Source organism: Sus scrofa, chromosome 15 (assembly GCF_000003025.6).
Source record: "Sus scrofa isolate TJ Tabasco breed Duroc chromosome 15, Sscrofa11.1, whole genome shotgun sequence".
Classification (NCBI taxonomy): domain Eukaryota; kingdom Metazoa; phylum Chordata; class Mammalia; order Artiodactyla; family Suidae; genus Sus; species Sus scrofa.
This window is the reverse complement of record NC_010457.5, coordinates 107,048,795-107,067,458: the sequence shown is the minus strand read 5'-3', so window position 1 is coordinate 107,067,458 and position 18,664 is coordinate 107,048,795. Positions and strand designations below refer to the sequence as shown.

Sequence of the window (18,664 nt, the reverse complement as noted above, 5' to 3'; positions counted from 1 at the left end):
ATACACTTTTGCCACTCAGCATTTACGTTAAACAAACTCAACTTTGCCATTGTACCACTGGACAATTTTTTAACTGTCTTAATCAGCAACCTCCTGCATTCTCTCTCCTAAGCAGTTACTCCAAAGTTTCTACACTCCTTAAATCCCCAAGCTACACTTTTCTCCCCTCATTCTCAGCATAGAGCTTTACCACCTCAGTGAAAAAAAAAATTTTTTTAAATCACAATTTGCCTCCACATACAATTACAAACTTGCCCATATTTGCCACTATCTCTGATTTTGGAAAAATGATTCATCCCACCTCTGGTTCAAGGTCAATCCCTCCACCTGCACTCTTAACCCCAATCCTCTACTTTCATCATCACATTCCTTCTCTTGTAAACCTCCCACCTTTCCCTCTACAGGAGCTCTTTCTCTCAAGCCATAAACATTCTCTAACGCCTTCCACTTAAAAATTTGACCATTATTTGGCTGTTAATTCCATTCTAGATGCTGCTCTTTCTCTTGCTTTCCCCTCTCAGCTAAGCTTCTTGGAATAGTCCTTATACTCCTCACCTCCACTTCCTCACCTCTCATCACTTTTCAATTTTCTTCAAAGGAATCTGTACTATCTCATGCCACCAATGACATATTTCCAGACCCACTGGACACTTTCCAGCCCTTAGCTCACTAGACTTCTCTGATACATTTGATATCAGAACAAATGCCCTTTTGGAGCTGTTGGCCACTTTGTGAAAATCTCTACTCCCTTGATTTCTATGGAAATATAAATTTGGGAGTAATCAACATTTAGATGGTCATAAAAGTAATCGACATTTAGATAGTCATTTATTTATGGTGTGGTTGGAAGTGAGGATTATAAAGACTTTTCACCAGTAGTGAAAAGGATGAAGTCACCCTTGATGATGTCTACAGAAGCAATCTGGCCAGATGAATCTTACACTTTAGACAGCCCACTTTATCCCCCTTTCATCCCCTTCTCACAGGGTAATGAGTCTGCAAGGCCTATAGGATGTATCTTGTTGAATTTCATAACCAGCCCAAGACAAGGACCCTAGGACACCTTCCCCAGATAGACTTCCAAAGCTTCTACAGTCCTCTTGCCCAAACCTTCAAGGTTGACTGCACCACAGAGGTGCTAACACCTAGACCTAAGGGATAGCAAGGGGAAGCTGTTTACAGTATTGTGGGCAGAGTTTGGATATGCAGTTTGGGGTGAGCACATACTTGCACACAAGGTTCTTCATAACATGACTACAGATATTAGAAGAAAAGTGGTAAGCCACAGCCAATGACCATTTCTCTTCTTGCTGTCACATTCCAACATGGAACCCTGAGGAGTAGAAGAATGCCAGGTTATAGTAAAGCTATATTTTTTCAAGATAAGAAAGTAAAATATATATCATTTAACAGTTTGTTAGCTTGATTTATAAATTTTAGATATTTTGACAAATAGTATGCGGTTTCCATTTGTACTCTTTTCCAAGGCCACAAATGTTAAGAGTAAGTCTGTGTGGGAGCTAAGTGTTCATATTATCAAAGGCAGCAGCCGACTTTCACAACTTGGATGCCACCACCAATGGATCCATAGCACCTGCTGGGGGATTTCCACTGAGAGTCAGCAAGGAAGAATTCCTGGGGAGATGAATGGTGGCTTCCCTGGGCACACCTAACACTTCCTCGACCTGTCATATCTCTTCATTTTCCATGGGAGAAAATTTAAATCAAAAGAAGTTAAAACACTTTCCTACTCTAGTGAGGGGGCAAGGTAGCACTTGGACTCAGGTCCTCTGACTCCAGGTCAGGGCATATTTTGTTATGATGCTGGAAGCAAGACATCCTCATCCTTAGGAGGCGTGAGGAAGAAAGGTTTTCCCAGGTTCCGAACAGTTGTGGGGCTTGTGTGCAAAAAAAAAAAAAAAAAGGCTATAACAGAATGGAATAATTAATTTAAAAAGATACCATGTCAGAGAAATGCAATTATAGGGATTTTCTAACAAAGCCAATAGTGTTCTGAATTATGGAGAAATTATTCTTATTTAATTTTAATGAAAAAGATCTGAACAATCATTTTGGAGACACAAAGAAATATTTTATTAGTAAGACTGAATTTGATGAATCTAAATAAGAAAAACTAGCTTTGCCTTTTCAGTAGACTATTTTAAGGGGACAGGCATAAGCTGATACTTAACATTACTCTTGTGACAGGTCATGGGATGTAAGTGGCAAATACTAGGTGAATGAAAGAGGGGACTAATGTGTTCTGAAACCTGCATTTGTGATTGACACGCTGTATGGCCTTAGACAAAAGGATACCCTTAATTACTCTAGATTTTAGCTTCCTCATTTACAATACAAAGGCGATAATATACAGCTTATACTCTTGCTATGGCAGTTAGGGATAATAATGAGATAGAAAACATAAATGCAGAGAGCAGGCATTTGTGTCATTATATGTGTGGATGACACATGGCTAAGCATCTATTTTGTTTCAAGCTGTGGGCTCCATTTCCCCATAAAAGGGAAGAGAAACAAAGCCAGATACCTTCAAGTACCCACCCAACTCTCCCATTCTCTTTTGCACATTCAGGTTTGTCATCCCTGGAAATCAGGTTAGTTCTAAGAATGTTTCCAATCTTCTTCATGGAAGAAAACCTCTGAGGACAATCTCAATAGTTAGTGTTTTGTTTAGTGCAAGAGATGCTTCCATGCAATGGTTAGATACATGGAGTGCAGCCGATGGCATGCATTCAACTTTCAGCTGCGCCATTTACTAGCTGAGTAAGTTAATTAACAGTCTTCATCTATAAAACAGGAATAATAATAGGACCTCTTCAAAGAGTTGGTGTGAGGTCTAAAGTAAATTAATACATGTTAATATAGCTAAGACAGGGCCTGGCACATGCTCAATGCTATGTAAATATAACTATCTTCCTTTCCAATTTGATTCCTTTTATTTGTTTTTCTTGTCTGATTGCTATGGCTAGGTCTCCAATACTATGTTGAATAAAAGTGATGAGAGTGGGCGTTCTTATCTTATTCCTGATCTGAGAGGAAATGCTTTCAGCTTTTCACTAAACATAACAAAACAGATACAGAGTCATAGATATGGAGAATAACAGGTGTTTGCCAAGGGGGAGGGGAAGGGTGAAGAGAGAAATAAATGAGAGAGATTAAGAGGTGCCAACTTCCAGTTGCAAAATAAGTGAGTCACAGATATGAATGTACAATGTGAGGAAATAGTTAATAATTATATAATATCTTTGTATAGTGGGAGTTGAAGGAGGGGGAATTAGAGGAAGGCAATCAAAAGGTACAAACTACCAGCTATAAGATTAAATTCTAGGGATGTAATGTACAACATGATAAATACAATTAATACTGCTGTATGTTATACATGAAAGTTGTTAAGAGAGTAAATCCTATGAGTTCCCATCACCAGGAAAACAATTTTTTCTATTTAATTTTGTATCTATATGAAATGACTTTGTTCACTAAACTTACAGTGGTAATCATTTCATGATGTATATAAACCAAATCGTTATGCCATACACCTTAACTTATATAATGTTGTATGTCAATTATATCTCAATAAAACTGGAAGAAAAAAAGAAGTAACAAAATTGAAAAAAATAATAATACTTAAAAGATTGGTATGTTCTTCCTGCAGTTCAGAGTACAAAACACCCCCTCCTAACTCACACTTGACTCGCATTTGAGAAAGCTGTAGTGACTGGTAGCAGGATAGAGTTTAGTCTGAGAAATAATGCAATAGATGAAATGTGTATGTAAATCAGGAAACAGATGCAGATCTGTCTGCCTGAGGTCACATTAAAAGGGATGCCACATGGGTAGCAATGATAGAACCCAAACAGAAAGCTTCTCAGTGAGTTTCTGTTATGGATTTTACATTCAAATACCCATGACTGTATGTGCTATCCTCAAGTTAACTTAGTAGCCAAGTAAAATATGACCAAAATAAAATATGGTGATTCTATCACATATACATTTTTATAGTATAATAACTGGAAAAAGAGCAACCAGCTTGAAGAAGGAACCTGAATCTGATAAAAATACAGACGGCTGTACCATTCCACACCATCTTCCCCAGGAGACACATGTCAGTTTCACTGCATGGCAAGAAGGCGGGAAGGGTTCTTAACCAAAAGGGCCCCCAGTTATACACACATAGGGGTCAGAAATCTAAGTCAATTAGCATCACTCTGCCACCTCGTTACAGCTGTTTTATCCTGCTTTCTTTCCTCCCTTCTTCATATCTATACCCTAGTCACAACTGGGGGCATCCAATGGCATTGATTAACCATTGGCAATAAAGAAGTCAATAATGCCCACAATCATGCAACGTAGCCTAGGCCACTTCTCCCCAGGTCTTCTCCCTTGTTCGATATTTGCAAACTGTGTTCTGTGAACCGTTAATTCCAAGACATGCAATTCCTATTAGCACATGAAATATTTTTAATGCCTCGCAGGAAAAACAATTCCTTGAAATGTGTTCAACCCAGGATTCTTCACACCTTTTTTTTTAAACCATTCACAATGGTTAAGAAATAAAATAAAAAATCAGCACTTCAAGCAACTAGTGTTCTGGGGAATCCTGTTTAGGAAGTGCTACCCTGATTTCAGTTGGAAGATTATTGCTATGGAAGGACACTCCATTATTTTTGGCAAGATTTCCTGACATAAATCTTGCTGCTTTGCCCATTAATAGAAAACAGGGGAGCCTCACTCCACCTATTTTAGCCAGAGAAAGCTAAAATGAAGGGAAAATGGGCCTTGGATTGAAGAGGATGCATTCAAGTCAGAGGCATTTTAGGAGCAAAGTTATAGCTTGGAGAGTGTCTCTGGACTTTATCACTTTATACCACAGGGCTTTATCATTTTGAGGGTTATCTCCTCACCATGTCATGAGTAGATGGCACCATTTGTCTTGTTGAAATCCAAAGTTGGAGCACCTTAAATGAACCCTGTGACTGAAAAAGACTTCAGCAGGAAGAAAAAGTTGTATTAGAGGAAGGAAAATTAACATCTACCTAACCCTATAAATTCAGGGAGATCAACAGAGATCTCCCTGTTTTTTACAGTGGCCTGGAAGTGATGACTCCCTATCTCCTTTCCTCTTAGCCAGGCCCCAAGAAGCCATATCCAAGGCCAGAGTAGCACCACAAAAACCTTTGGAGCCACTAACACAGCACATATGGGCATCCGGCGTGGCCTAGCCTACGTGATAGGTCCTTTTCTCTTAGCCAAACAATTTCCCACAGAAATTCCATCCAGTGACCTGAGGTCCTCTGCAGTGATTGGTCTATTGCTTCAATTAGGCCTAACCTTTCTCATACACGATTTCATTCCTCTTGATCAAAAGTGGTCAAGCCCTGTACTCTGTCACAGTGAGAATTTTGTTGTCATTTATTCTTTGGGGGAAGGAATAATTTCACTACGTAATGATCAAAACTTTCTTCTTCTACATGGGCAATATTTATTTCATCCAACTTTATGTTTCTTAAATACTAATCTCTTAAACACTGACTTTATCTCTATGTTCCCACTTTTGAAACTGAGCAAGGAAACTCCCAAATGCTAAGCATTAGCAGATAAACACTTACATCCAGAGGGAATCGAAGACACTTTTAAGACCAGCTGGAAGCCATTGCATAAATGTGTGGGAAGTGTTTCCTTTTATAATCTATATTTCACTTTAGAGCCATGTGACTGATAGCGGCAAGAAGTTTGTGGTTTAAAACACAGTAAATGGACAACAGAAGACTGTGGCCAGAGGGAAAAAATACATTATATTAGAAAAAAATACAAAAGGCATAAATAATATATTGAGAAGGTCAATGTGAATATCGAAGTCACTCAGGTTATTAAAATCATTCATTATTTATGGACACATTTTTACAAACCATTGCTCTTCCTTCCTCCTAACCGTGTCCTGAATGAATGACACAGAGCCACACTATCATGCTTGGGCTGCTCTGGTTAATTCAGAACGTCAATAATTTTCCTAATGGGAAAAAAAATCTGATTCATAAAAAAAAAAAGACTACCTGGCAGAGTGCCTGAGACCATATTCAGGATATGACATGACACATTTATTTATGTATTTATTATTGCTATCTTTTTCAACACACATTGGAGCCCTCCAAAATTAGTTTTGCCTCCATCCCAAACCCTGCTGGCATAGCTCCTTCCTAGGTCCTCTGATGGAGTAAAAGTATCCACTGTTGGAGTCTTATCCAAGGAAACAGATAATACAAGTGAAAAGATCCAAACAGAAACAATCTAACATAGACGTTTTATGGGAATTCACCTTGATACAAAGGAAGCCTCTGAGAACAGTCCCAGACAAATCATGCCTGAGGCCACAAGAACTGAAAGTCTCAAAGCCTCAAAATTGAATCTGTTCAAAATGCATGGTTTAGTAAACCAATTAAAATGACACCAGGAGAAGCTAAGGGAAAGAAATGGGGTAAGTGAATATACTTAGAAAAAGATGCAAGTGAATGGAAGGACCACACTCATCTCTCTCTCTCTCTCTCTCTCTCTCTCTCTCTCTTTCTCTCTCTCTGATACATCAACATTCCCCATCAATGGTGGGATTATGATGACCAAAGATGAAGAGGTAGCAAGGGGACCCACAGACAGAAGGTAACCCTGGGCTGATGACACTCACTTGTTATCTCAGAGAGACACAGGAGCAGGTTCGCCTGGCCATGGCTATAGCTTCCCAATAGCTGCTGAGGAGCTCTGGGTTTTATGTTCATTTCTTGGGCAGAGGACATGCAGGACCAGAATGGGTATCACCAACAGGTGGCCAATTTAGGGATGACATATCTGCATCTCAGAGGTAGCATGATAATGGCCTGACCTCTTCATCCCTTTCTATTTATAAGCAACAGGCTTGTCTCTTCCTACCTATATTTCATTTATTCCATCCTTCTTTAACATGTTTACAGATTGCTAACTTAATATCTATATTTAACCCTTATGAATTCTGCTACCTCACAAGCTATTTCTACTCACAATTTATGTATAACATCCTAGGAGTTTCATCAATATCTCATAAGATGCTAGCCTAATTTCTACGTATTCTGAATATTTCTTGTGAGCTTTATCCTTTTCATTTACTTTCTATCATCTACAGCAGAACTGAATATACAGAATCAAATGTCAGATGTACAAGTAGTGTGGCAAATGTACATTACATATGGACTTTCTCTTGTGCCTTTCAACAGAACCCCCAGGGCACATCATAACTGGCAGTGAAGTACACAGCATTGTCTTTAGGTCTTCCCTTATGTTTTACAAACTTTGACTACTTCCAGGAGAGCATGAATAATCATTTTACATTGATCTTGGGGGCTTGACCTAAAACAGGGAAGATTCATCCTATAAAAAAATCCCTGAACTGTGTCAACCCCATTTTGGAGTCATTTAGTTGAGAATGTGCAAAAGGCGACCCTATGCTAATATCTCCCCAGAAAAGTCTCTTGGAATGAAAAAGCCAGGTAGATAGAAAAGCACCCTGGGAACATCACCCCACTGAGACAAGGTATAGACTTATCAGTGTAGAATCTGGCTAAGCTAGCGCTTTGGTCATCACAGAATTTGGCAATCCTCACACTGGGATGCGAGAAAGAGAATCATCCCATTGCTATTTCTGTGAGATGGACATTCAGTTCAGGTGTCTGCTTCCCCTAATCTCAGGTGTCTGGCCATCTGTGCAAGAAGGGCAGGAAAAGCCACAGAAAGAAAAAACGTTAAGACCTCTGACCTGTTGCAAAAAGGTCCTCTCAAAGGTTAGGTTTCTCCAGGAGTTCCCGTCGTGGCTCAGTGGTTAACAAATCAGACTAGGAACCACAAGGTTGCGGGTTACTTAACCTCCCTGGTCCTCAGTTTCTTCATTTATAAATTGATATTATAATTATAATTATACCTACCTGCAAATGTTGTAGTGAGGATTGAATGAAATGAGTTACATAAAGGGCACAGCAAGAACACTGTACCCTGGCACAGGCCATTCTGATGGTTGTTGCAGTCTTGTTATTATAATTGTTGTTGCAATTATTATGACAAAGGCCAACCTTAGAGTGAGAATTATATTACTTTAGGAGTAGTGCTCCCAAAATACTGGATAATGCCCTAATGTCTTTGGTGATATAACGTCTTCTATTTTAGAATCAATGAAGGCTCTTTAAATGAGACTATCTCAGAGCTCCTGTCATGGCTCAGTGGTTAACGAATCCAACTAGGAACCACGAGGTTGCAGGTTCAATCCCTGGCCTTGCTCAGTGGGTTAAGGATCTGGTGTTGCCGTGAGCTGTGATGTAGTTTGCAGACGCAGCTCAGATCCCGTGTTGCTGTGGCTGTGGCTGGTGGCTACAGCTCCGATTCGACCCCTAGCCTGGGAACCTCCATATGCCACAGGAGCAGCCCAAGAAATGGCAAAAAGACAAAAAAAAAAAAAAAAAAAAAAAAAAAAAGAGAGAGAGAGAGACTATCTCCTTGGAATTGTGACATGTTGATTTAAATTCACTCAGACTTAAATGTTGATGGTAAATTCCTTTTGCAGTGGAGGTTTTGAAAAAGGTAGAATAAGGAATAGAATATACCTGAAAAGGAAGAGAATCAAAGAGAGAAGACTGGAAACTTTCAGCCAGTTGCACAGGCTTTGAAATCAAACAGAAAGGGGTTTGATTCCAGACTCAATCCCAATATCATCAGTGTAACCCTTTGTAACCTCTCTGAAACTCAAAGTCCCCATTCATAAAATAGGGATAATTATGGTACCTACTCTCTAGGGCTCTTAAGATGCTTCAAAGAGATACATATAAAGCACACTGACTGATATATGAAAGACTCTCATGAAGGATCATTTTCCTTCTTGCACATTTACAGTACTGCCTGGAAATGACTTTTTTTCTTGCACTGGATTCTCCCTCCTGGCTAGTGCTGGCTTTCCTATAGACCGTTAACAGAAAGAACGAAAGGTTTTTAAGACTGGATTTCTGTGTGGAAGAAATAGCAGAGAGAAGCTGTCTGGTGATGATGCAATTTAGCTTAGAAAATCTAGACACTATCACCCTGCTACCACTTCCAGGAAATGGCTAAAGTCTCTCTAGGCCTGCATGAAACTCCAGGCTGGAAATCTTCAATTCATCCAGCCTTGAGTGACCTTCCCAAGCCTTGGATCTCCAAGGATTTGACATCCACCTAAGGTCAAGGTGGTTAGCAGATGGAACTGGGAGCCTTGCTCTGCTCTAAAATCTGAAATCCTCTCTGAGCCTCTGAGTCTTTCCTGAGAACCTGGGCTCTGCTGAGGCACTGGAATTTCAACAGAGCACCCCCCCTTCCCACCACCAGATCCTTGGGCCCATCCCAGAGAATCCAGGCTGAGCCTGGAAGAAGGGCAAGCAGGAGCCCTCAGGGTTTCCCACAGCTAGGGTTTCTGGTTCTACCACATTCTCGCCACTGATGTGTTCCTGCTCAAGTCCCCAAGAGAAAGGGGATGGTGCGCCACAGGTTTTGGGAACTGAGACTTTTCTATAGCTCAAATTTAAAAATAAAGGATCAGCTATGTACTCTGAGAATTCCAAGATTGGGGGTAGGGAGTGGGGAACAGGTAGGAGAAGCATCTAGTCAACAACATTCTCTTTACAAAGTCATGAAAACCATCAATAGTTTATATGGTGCTTGGCAGTGTTCCAAGGGCTTACTTTATTTAACCTTGACAATCACCCTACCTGGACCAACTACCTTAATAGTCTTTTCCCCATTTTTCAGTTGAGAAAACAGGAGCAGAAAATTTGAGAGCCTTGCCAAAGGCTGTATAACCAATAAGAAATAAAGGCAGACGTGTAGACACTGGAGCCTATGTGCTTAACCACTGTGCCTAAACCCTAGTGACAGCAAATGTTTATTAAGCCTTGTATCCCAAGCATGGCTCTAACCCCCTGTTTTACATGGACTTTCCCATTTAATCCTCACAGTAGCCCCATATGATAGCACCTTAGTTCTCATTTCACAGATGATGCAACTGAAGAGTGGAGACGTTGAGTGATTTGTCCAAAGTCCCAGAGATTTCATTTATTCAGATCTACAAAGAGGAAAGCTATGAAGCTGAAAGAACCCCTTTGCCATCCTATATCACAAAGCAAAAATTGGGTTGTTTCTAATGAGTACACATTAAATGGTTTCTGCCACATCTACTTCAAGGCTCTTCATTTTTATTGTGTATGAAGATCAGGGAAGATTTAAACAAAAAGGTCTATTTCAGGATACAGAAGTTTCATGTTTTGCTTTTCTTTTTTTAACGTTCAGTAAAAATCCAGTCTTTTCATGCTGCATTATACCATGGTTTTTATTTCTGTTACTTCTCTCAGATGCGAAAGACATTAGCTAATGCGGTCTGTGCTTAAATCAGAGAGGGGGTTCCTTTATTCCTCAGAACAATGACAGCCCTTTCTACTTCCTCTGATCGTCGGAAACCCGTCCCAGCTGATGAAACTTGCATATAGTAAGTGATTCCAGTTTTCTTACAAAACTGCAAAAAAAAAAAAAAAAAGCAACTCCTAAATCTCCATATTTTTGATGAGTGTTTTTTTCCTTTTTTTCTTTTTCCAAGTAGTATTTGGCCGCAGCCTCTCCTCAGGGTTTTCTTGTTTCCTCAAGAGTGATGAGTTGATGGTATTTGGGGTTTGGAGTTTGAGGTAAGAGAAGTTTGGAAGAAGAAGCAGTGAAGCAGTCTGTGAATTCTTCTGAAGTCATGCGCACAATTTACACTGATTCTGAAAAGAGTGAAATTAAATGTGAAGAGATTGGCCAGGCCTGACAGGGAGAAAACCTGGCTGGCAGAGGACACAGATGTGCCTGAGTGATGACAAAGGGCAGCCGCTTTCTGAAAAGTGAAGAGCAATGTTGTTAAGGATGGGAAGGATTTTCTTGGGGTTGTCCCACAGGGGCCAGGGAAATACATCAGGTTATCTCCCGCAGCTCTCCACTGGAGCCCTTTTGTAGCTTCAAATCTGGGCTGCACCTTGATCTCATTACTCAGACCCCAGCCCTGCTCTGGCAACCAGCAAGACCCAGACATGGCCAAGAGAGCCCAGAGTCCGGCACGCCTAGCACCTCAACCTGTGGGAGCCCTTGTTTGTACATTAATCAGCCCTTGGACAGAACTAGAAATTAGGAGCCAGAAATGCCTGGAAAATCGGTTTGCCCTCAAAGCACAAGGAAAACAGCATGATCAAGAAATGGCCTCCACACTTGCAAATTCTTGCTGCCACTTTCTTTCCTTCTCTCTGTCTTGTCAACCATCTTCTCTGTGCTTCACGTCCTGCATTAAGGCTTCTTCTAGTTCCTTGTCTCTGTTTAAGTCAAGTGAAAGCGTTAGGGAATGAACCCTTGACCAAAACCACCCACCTTGGCCAGGCACCATACTAGCCGCCTGTATGAGTTGTCTCACAGCAGGAGGCCCCATAAGGAACTTGGTCCCACCCTGAAGACTAACCAGGAGGATTTGGGAGGGGCCCGTAGTGGGGAGGAGACAGCCAACCTCCCAGGATCCTTGGTGCAGGAAGCCATCTTGGCTGAGACCCCCAGCCAGACCAAGTATGAGCTGAGCAAGACGACTGGTCAGAGACAACCCAGAAGTTGACCCCATTCCCATAAAACCTGAGACTGTGAGCCATGTGGCAGAGTGTTCTCCTGGGTTCCCTTACCCTCCTGCTCTCCACCCAGGCACCCCTTCCCAGTACAATGGGTGTGTTTCCTTGGACAATTCATTTCCTGGTATTAGACAAGAGCCCACTCTCAGGCCCTGGAAAGCATTCCCCTTCCTGCAGCAAAAGAGCATTTATCTAAGGCTAGGCCCTATGGCGAGTGCAGAAGTAGATCTGACAGGCCCCTGCCCTCAAAGGGTAAACTGCTCACTGGGAGATGTGGTGAGCTCAAGGGTGATGCTTAGGGGACAATCAGGACCACCACAAGCACATTTGATGAGAGAATCTGAAAAGGCACCCCTTTGGCATGGAGAAAGGAGCATGGGCTGGATGTCGGCCCCTCCGCAATTCCTTGAGAAGATCACAAAATGCACGCGACATGAGGGACAACACTGGGGACAATAATAAAAAGGTTCAGCTTGATGTAACCCACGGCAAACAGACATAGTACAGAAACCACTGACACAGTCAGAAAAGTGTGAACTCGATGTCGGTTAGTTTGATTCAGAAGCCTTTGTGTCACAGGTGGGCTTTGAGGTGGGGGATAAGCTAGGAGAAGGTCACCATTCCTGACAGGGCAGGAAATTCCAGAAGGAGAAAAGGGGCCACGCAGAGACTCGGAGGTGAGAGGGAGCATCAGTCCCTTCTTTTTGCCTTTTGCTCTTGTCTCCTCATTTAAAGCATTGCCTCAGGTTCCTCAGTTGCATGAATCCATCTTTTCTGGGCAGATCCCCTTAAGACAGGAAGAGCAGACACTCTGCTTGCATGAGGATGCCTGCTCTGGTTCTGTCAGTGCTAAACCTTCTCAATGGTAAATAAGTCACCAGTCTCCATAGTTACTAACCTCGCTGCTGTCATGAGCTGCAGACACACAGTAGAACTAAAGAGACTTGAGGCTGCATAAACAACGGATTTCATGAGCCTCTGAAGTGACGTGGCCTTAGGCCTCAGCCCAGCAATTCAGTTCCTGGAGCCTGATTTCTCATGATTCTTCTCTTATGCTTTCATCTCCGTGTATAACTGGTGTTAAGGGAAATGGCTGAAGTGTAAGAGGCGTCAGTACCAATGTGCTCATGATCGGTGGGTAAACAGAAATAAGAGTGACATAAATATATCAGTGAGTCATTAATCTGGGCCAGCCTGAATAATATTTTTCAAATGGAATTTTATTTTCAAACCTCACTCAGCTCTAGTTAGCAAACTGACAGATGAAAACATAGCAGGTTGCCAGAATATTTTTATGTTTGTTTGCTGCTCAGCCCAATACAAACAAAATAACACTTATGGAAAAAGAGAAGATTGTCCAATGTCTTTGTCCACATTGGACTCTTTTCCGCAATATTCCTGTAGGACTTTTATCAAATCTCCACTGGAATAAGATGCATGACAGAGTTCACCACAACTCTGGGGAGAGGGGGCACCCCTTCCACTGTTGAAAAACACTTAACTGGTTTCTTAAAAAATCTTCTTTATGTTTCATTTACTACCTTCTAGTTCACTGACTCCCATTGGTCCTACGTTTGCCTTCCACAAGGGCATAGACTATAGAAGCCTTAAGTTTTCAACTACTAAGGTCATTGAAAGGGCATAAACTCCAGTCAAGAGACCTGCTTTCTAGTCCCAGAACCTCCACTCAACTGCTTTTCTACTTCGAGCAAGTCAAGTTTACCTCTTCGAATCTCAGTTTCCTCCTTTACAAAATGAGAGCAGTATCTGCCTGGTCTACCTCACAGGCCAATGTAAGAATCAAGTTGAATAATGCACATGAAAGAGCTATGAAAATTGTGAGGTGCTAAATACCATGAAAGGTGTTACTGTTATTCACATGTGAGCTTTCCAAATATTTGAAGACAGCTGGTATTCCCTTGGTATTTGCTGCTCTAATAGTTTCTAGATTTCTTTTCCATACTCAATGATCTCATCTAGAAGTTTATTTATCATTGTGTCTTTTAAGTGTGGTGCTCAGAATCATACCCCAGAGATGGTAAAACCAGCAAAGAAGAAAGAAGTGCTTCCTCCCCTGTCTCCCAGATTGAGCACAAGACAACACTTCAACGACTGCTGCCTAGATTGTATTAGTGCTTCTAACAGCCTCTTGAGACTGTCACCAAACCTTAAGTTAAGGTCACCTAACACCTCTCTGTCTTTTTCACATGAACTGCTGTCGATCCAGGTCTACCTTTTGCTGAATTCATTTAATGTTAAGGTTAACATCAATGAATACCTTTACATTTATGTCCAGTGAATTTATCTCTGTTGAATTTCATCTCATTTGCATCAGCTCATGGTCAAGGAAGAGAATGCTGTTTCATTATTCTCTAGATCCTTCAACTGAGCTCAATGTTTTGGATGGGGTTTCTGTAGCAGGGTGTAACCAGAAGACTTCTGAGAAGTCCCAAAATGTTCGTTCGGTAAACAAAAACACTTGGAGAAAGATCTATGTACCGCAGAAGGAAATCTCCCTAACCAAGGTCTCATAACTAGCATTCCTGTGGTGAGAAAATATTGTTTTAAAAAGATTTTATTATTAAGATGATTGATCTAGCAGAGTATTTTTAGCCTTAATAGACATTTCCGTTTCTAGAGAGTTAACAAATATAATTGCAGTTCCAAAGTTTGAAAATATTTTTCTATGTTCTGAGCATTTAACATGGGGCTTTTTTTTAATTAGAATACTTTTCCAATAAAACAACACCTACAGATTCACATCATCCATCATGTGAAACAGAATTGATGAGACTTTTTCCAAAGAAGAGGCCTATTCCTGAGTCTGAAAGCAGGAATGGAGAATGCTCATAGGACATTAAAACTGCCGCTTTATCCATGGTCTCTCCAAGGGACTTAGATGAGGCCAAAGAGGTGAGACAAGAGGCTCCTCATCTCCAACAGGCAAGGACTAGGTAGGAAGACTTTGGCTGCAAGTCACACAAACCTACTGCCAACTGGGTTAAATCAAAAAAAGATAACATATGTGGTTTATGTGGTAACTGAAACATCCAGAAATTAGTTTCGGCAATTCCATTCCTAGGTATATCCCCATACATGTATGAAGATAACAATTTCAGCATTGTTCATGGAAGTGGGCAGCTTTTGTCAACCTAGGATCCCTAACCAAGTCAGATCAATGAGTTTCAGACAGTAAGGCAGTTAGAATTTAAAAATAAAAATAAAAACACAGTGCCAAGTTGAAAACAAACCAAAAGGGGGTGGGGGAATTGGTGAAGTCTATAATATAATACCATTTATTTATATTAAAAACACAAATACACAAAACCATACCAATGCATATTCTTTGATATGTGTGTACCTTTGAAATATATAGAAACACATCTAAGTATATACTTTTAACGGAAGGAGAACAGGAGGAGGAATGGGGGATGAAGGAGAACAGTGACTTTTTAAATGAGAGGCATCCTTTACAGACCAATAGTGATGTATGCCAAGATGTATGTTCTACTGTCCAAGAATTTTTAAAAATTTTTTTCTTCAAACAATGTAATCATTAGTCAGATAGTTTCTTTCAACTCACCTCTCTCTGGATCAGCTTCATTCTCCAGCAAGCTCTCTCCACATGGAAGGAAAGTTGATCCTGGAAGCAAGAGATCCACATGGTGTTTACAGTACATGATCTCAGAAGAAGAGAGACTTCCAATAATCCTACCCTTCTCTAGACAAGGACTCTGCTTGGTCCCATTTGAGTCACCTCTGGACTATCACAGTCACCTGGAAACAGATAATTGCAACTGTCAGCATGTCCATGCACCTACCTTTGAGATAGGTGAGGCAAGGCCCTTTGATTGATAGCCCCACTAGAGAGGACCATCAGGACAGCAATGCACTTCTAGCACAGTTCTGGAATCCAAAGAAGTCCTAAGCCACTACTTTCAGAGATAACTGTCCTCTGACAAAAACGTGTTTGCTAATCAGGCTGGACTCTATAGAGTACAATCAGGAAGCAGTTTTACTTTATTTTCCTCCCATTCTTGTACATCAAATCTGCTATGGCAGATCTCTCTCTGATCATGGACATGATCTTGAGCAAACTATATAACTTCTCCAGTGGCTTTTTACTTTTATAACAGTCTTATTTCAAGGCATTTTACAGGCTCAATCTTCTCTTTTTTTATTTTTTTATTACTCAAATGAATTTATCACCTCTGTAGTTGTACAATCTTCTCTATCCAAACTTCACTCTTTTCTCTTCCTCAAATCTTCCTCCCCAATACTCTAGGGAAGGACTTCATAAGTCTCAGTAACCTGCAAAAGAGAAGTGGGGCACAGTCCTTATTCCAAACATGCCCCAATCTTGTTTGTTGTTCCTTCCCAGTTGAAGTATGAAGGAGAAAGGACAAGTAAAGAAGTAAGAAGATTTTCATTATTTAGCTGGTGCCATTTTATTTGTACATTGGTATTCTCTGTGAGACAGATATTCAAATGCCACATGAATCCCTCAAGTAAGTGGAGAACTTTCATGTGTTCTTCAGAAAACCCTACTGGGAATCTCTGACACTTTCCTGTTCCCATGAATGGACACTATAGTCTCCTGCTGACCATGCATGATTCTCCTTTAGCTCAGGCAGTAATTCCACAAGGACTGTGTTCTTAGAAGTGTCCTTTTAAGATAATTACAGCTCCTATAGTGTCTACTCTAGTCCTTATAAGACCCAATCCTACCTCGCTGACTATGGAATTGTAGCTTACTTCCACTGCTGCTTCCTCTCTTCTCTTTGTTATGGGGACAGCCCCAGCTGAGCCCCCTGTCTTAAGCAAGGAGCAGACTCCATACTCTGCACTCACAAACTCCAGGAACAGAGGCCAAATTCTCCCAAGACCCCACACAAAAATGTGTATGTGAATGTTGATATCAGCCTTATTCTTAAAAGCCCCAAAGTGGAAACAACCCAGATGTCCATCAATAGATGAATGGATAAACAAAATGTGGTACAAGGCAAAGGTATTCTGCCATAACAAGGAGTGACGTTCTGACACATGCTACATCATGAATGAAGCTTACAAACATGCTCAGCAAAAGAAGCCAGACACCAAAACCACATATTATATGAAGCCATTTAAATGAAATATCCAGAATAGGCAATTCATTGTGACAGGAAGCAGATTAGCGATTACCAGGAGCCAGAAGAGATGGGGTGTGACTGATAACGGTACAGGTTTCTTTTGGTGGTGATAAAAAAAAAAAAGTTCCAAAATTAGATTGCTGGGATGGTTACATAACTGTGAATACACTAAAAACCACTGAACTGTATACTTTGAAAGGGTGAATTTGATATGTGAATTATCTCTCAAAGTTTTTATTAAAAACAATTCTCCCAAGAATTCTCTTGTTGGAATTGGATGAGGGACCACAGATCTTAGAAACAGTTTGGGATACCTCTTAGCAAGCCCTGCTGTTGGTGTAACTCCTCTTCATAGAATGTGGAGGTTTTTGTCTCCAATTATGCTCTGCTTTGGCATCTCAACCTGAGATCACGGAAAAGTCCCATCTAGTAATTTTACATGAGGTTCTATTTCCAGGCTCTAAAAGTGATCAACGTGCATAGAGTGTCCTCAGCAACTTTCACAGGAGCTCTTTGCTTTTCAAGTTTTTTTGGCAGAAGTAGAAATCTCTACCGACCCAGGTGCAGAAATAATCACTCTTCAAAAACCAGGGACACTCCACTGCTTTGTGATCTCAGAAATAGAGATGATGTTCACTAAATACCATCACGGAAGGTATTACATGAAGCCCTGGTGGCTTAATCTCAAACAGAGACATTGTTTCTTCTTTTGCTCACCTTGTAGCATCATTCAATAGTTGATGATTACTGTCATTGTTATTCTAGTCTTAGGAGGAAGATGCTTTATTCACCCACAATTTTGTGGAGGGTTCCTATTGCTGGGCACTCAGGTGACAGAAGTCACCCTCTCACACTGAACTTACCTCACTTCAGCATCAAATATCCCAATGATGCTTCCATGCTTCTGTCAGTGATCATCAGTAATGAAAAGAAGATAGTGGCTCTAGCAGATAGCAATGAGTTGCATTATATAATCAGAAAAAGCATCTAAGCTATTAAAAATATAATCACACACATATCATGTCATTAAAGCACTAGAATTGAAATCCTTCAGGACTATGTTTTGCAAAACAGGTACTTTTGTGGTCACACCCTTTTTTTTTAACTGAGTATTAGTGCCATAACTTTGTACCTAACACAATGAGAGGAAGAGAAAGGCTCTCCTTTCCCAAATTGTTACAGTAAGATTCTTATGCAAGGATTAATTAATCCATTGTGTTTCCAAAAGGAAACACAGTCTTGCATTTATAAAAGTAGTTACACTTTGAGGGTTTTTTTTTCTTTTTTCAAATTCAAATGGTTATGTTGATAATGGGAGAGGTTATGAATGTGGGAGGCTGGGGTGTATAAGAAATCTCTGTCTCTTCCACTCAATTTTGCTGTAAACCTGAAACTGCTCTAAAAAAAGTCTTTAAATTTTTTTAATGGTTACTCTGTTTCTACTAACCATCAGAGGATGAAAATTTGTAATTGATATCCACTTTGCTTCTCCTCTAAAAGGAGATACTTTCCGACTTCTTCCAGCCTCTAATTCCTCCAAGTTTGCATTGAACTGAACCAAACACTGTCCCAGTCAGGACTTGCCACTCACTCCACCTAGAATCAATATTACATCTTTTTAAGAACTAATCATCCCCTCCTACATTCTCAGTTCTCTTGTTCTCACAATACCCCTAACTTTGGGACAGCTTGACCTCAACTTTTGGGCCCAAAGGAATCTTTGTGTGTGTGTGTTCATATTCCTCACCTGTCAAAGGTTGAATAGGGGAGGTAAGTATGAATACAGTCACCCCTAAATATCCTCAAGGGATTGGTTCCAGGATTCCCATGGATACCAAAATCCAAAGA

General features: G+C 40.6%; 1 long non-coding RNA gene across 1 annotated transcript; it reads right to left on the bottom strand.

Annotated features, from left to right (window-relative positions):
* On the bottom strand, nucleotides 872-15,992 carry LOC106506328. The gene is made up of 3 exons (XR_001301566.2): nucleotides 15,897-15,992; nucleotides 15,271-15,330; nucleotides 872-1,333 (listed from the first exon to the last, which is right to left on the bottom strand). It is a non-coding gene; the product is annotated as an uncharacterized LOC106506328 (long non-coding RNA).